The sequence below is a fragment of the Octodon degus genome, unplaced genomic scaffold, assembly GCF_000260255.1.
Source record: "Octodon degus isolate 3935 unplaced genomic scaffold, OctDeg1.0 scaffold00001, whole genome shotgun sequence".
Lineage (NCBI taxonomy): Eukaryota > Metazoa > Chordata > Mammalia > Rodentia > Octodontidae > Octodon > Octodon degus.
The window spans coordinates 27,151,026-27,153,153 of NW_004524577.1; the positions used below are offsets into that span (position 1 = coordinate 27,151,026).

A 2,128-nucleotide genomic window follows, 5' to 3' on the forward strand; every position below is an offset into this window, starting at 1 on the left:
GTCAGCTACCCTGAGGAAAAAAATCCTCCTCCTCCTGCTTCAGGAATGCATCTGCCCTGTCCAGAGAGCTACTCCTGCTGGACAAGCACACTCGGGGGAAAGCAGTGGTTATTTTCCCCACCCGTGTCCCCAGAACTGCATTAGAAAGTTTCTGTGATAGGAACACAGGGTGTGTGTGGGTGTGTGGAAAGATTAAGAACCAGACCCCTCTGTTCCTGGCCAAAGAAAGCAAGAGTAATAGACCATGAGGAAGGAAAAGACCTTGATGTTACAGCCTTTGAGTTACATGCAGACGAAGAGGGTGCCTGGGAGATGGGGAGGCGCTGGAGGGTGGAAAGCTAGCAGGGGCTCCCCTGCTGCAGGTCTAGTCCCCTTAGTTTTTGTACTGGAAGGACTCATCGCCAAGTCATTGAGAAGACAGGTATGGGTGAGGGCTTCTCTGTCACCGTGAAGGGGTCACAATTGGCAGAAGGGCAGCGGTCTTCAAAGCAAACTTTTTTCTCCTAGCCAACAGCCCAACGAATGCAGATGTTGGCGCTACAGTTGGTTTCACCAGCAGAAAAGTCATAGATGTTGGAGGATTTGTGGACTCTGGTTAGGCGCCATGCACTGACCAGGCCCCACGTTCGGATCACAGGCACAGATGTGATACTGAGGCCACTTGCTTGGTTTCTCAATGGCCTCCTCAATGTACTCAGACTGTTCTCCTCCGGTGTGGCCTTTGTGCTAAAGTTGGTGTGGCTGCCTGCGCCACTGTAGTTCCCAGGAATGGACTTAGGATCGAGGCTGCGGTCACTCTGAAGTCTTCACATACTTGATGCAAGAAGAACTGCGCCACCCAGGAATGAATGGTCCTCCAAGGAAACTCCTTCAGGTCCTGTCTACTCCCACACCACAGTAACACTGGGGCCTGTGGAAGCTGTCGGAAGGCCGGCCAAAGGGGCGGCCATCAGCCACCATTCTGAGCCAGGGGTGCAGGTTGTACACCATGTCCATTATTCATTTATAGCTGTGTCTTTAAATTGATCTCTGCAGGCTTTCTTTTTTTTTTTTTTTTTGCTCTGAATGCCTTCAGGGCAAGTTTGGCTGGCTTGAGTTGTGGGGATCGAACCCCAGCAACCTGAGCCTGACTGCTTTGTTGAAGCAGCCACTTAAAGAACTGAGCTAAGGGGCAGGCCCCCACTGCAGGCTTTCTGTTACGCTCAAAAACTTCACAGGACTCCAGTTTGCTGAGATCTTTGTTGAAGGGGTCCCGAAACGTGGCTACAGGGATAAGGTACGTGTCACTGTTGGAGTCTTCTGACTGGAAAGTGCTAGAGCCATCAAGATTCCACTCAGGCAACTCTTCTACATGCTCAAGCCCACAGTCCGGGGTGCGGGTCTTGCAGGGCAGTCCTTTTCCAAGTCTGGCAATCTAGCAATACATGGCTTGGGCTTTGTCACCCTTTGAGGTAGGGACACGTACACCTGCTTGATGCTGTGGTTCAGGTTGGCACTGGCTGAGGTGGCCATGGTGGAAGATGTTCCAGGCAGTGAGGAGGGCAGAGAGAGGCCGGAGCTCTGCTCACGCGGGCCATGCTGCTCCATGCTCGGTTCTCTAATACAGTATTTTCATATATTTATGGGTTTTTTTGAGACAGGGTCATACTATATAGTTCAGGGTGGCCCTGAACTCTAACTCTCCTGCAATAGTCTCCTGAGTGCTGGTATGAGCCATCATGATTCACCTTTAAAACAGAATTTTCATACTAAGAAGTAAAAATCTGTGACAGATACAAAGTATTGTATACATACACAGATATAGTTAATGTTAGATAAAAGGTAATTACAATGTATCCTACAGTGGCACTGTCTTGGGTCATATTGTTCTTGGGTTATATCTAAGTCTATCTATCTATCTATCTATCTATCTATCTATCTATCTATCATCTATCTATCTATTTATCTATCTATAACTTCCTCCATGTCTGTCTGGCTATCTATCCACAGTGCTTTAGTTTCCTCATTCTAATTGCAATATAATCCATTGTTTAAATATACCCCAAGGGCCGGGGAGATGGCTCAGTGGGATAAGCGCTTCCCTGGCAAGCGCAAGGGCCTGAGTTCAATCCCCAGTTCAGCAAAAAAA

The 2,128-nt window shown here is 48.6% G+C and overlaps 1 pseudogene; it reads right to left on the bottom strand.

Moving 5' to 3' along the window:
* Positions 1 to 373: 373 nt before the first annotated feature.
* LOC101577337 lies at positions 374 to 1,587 on the bottom strand (annotated as a pseudogene).
* Between the last annotated feature and the right edge of the window lie 541 nt (positions 1,588 to 2,128).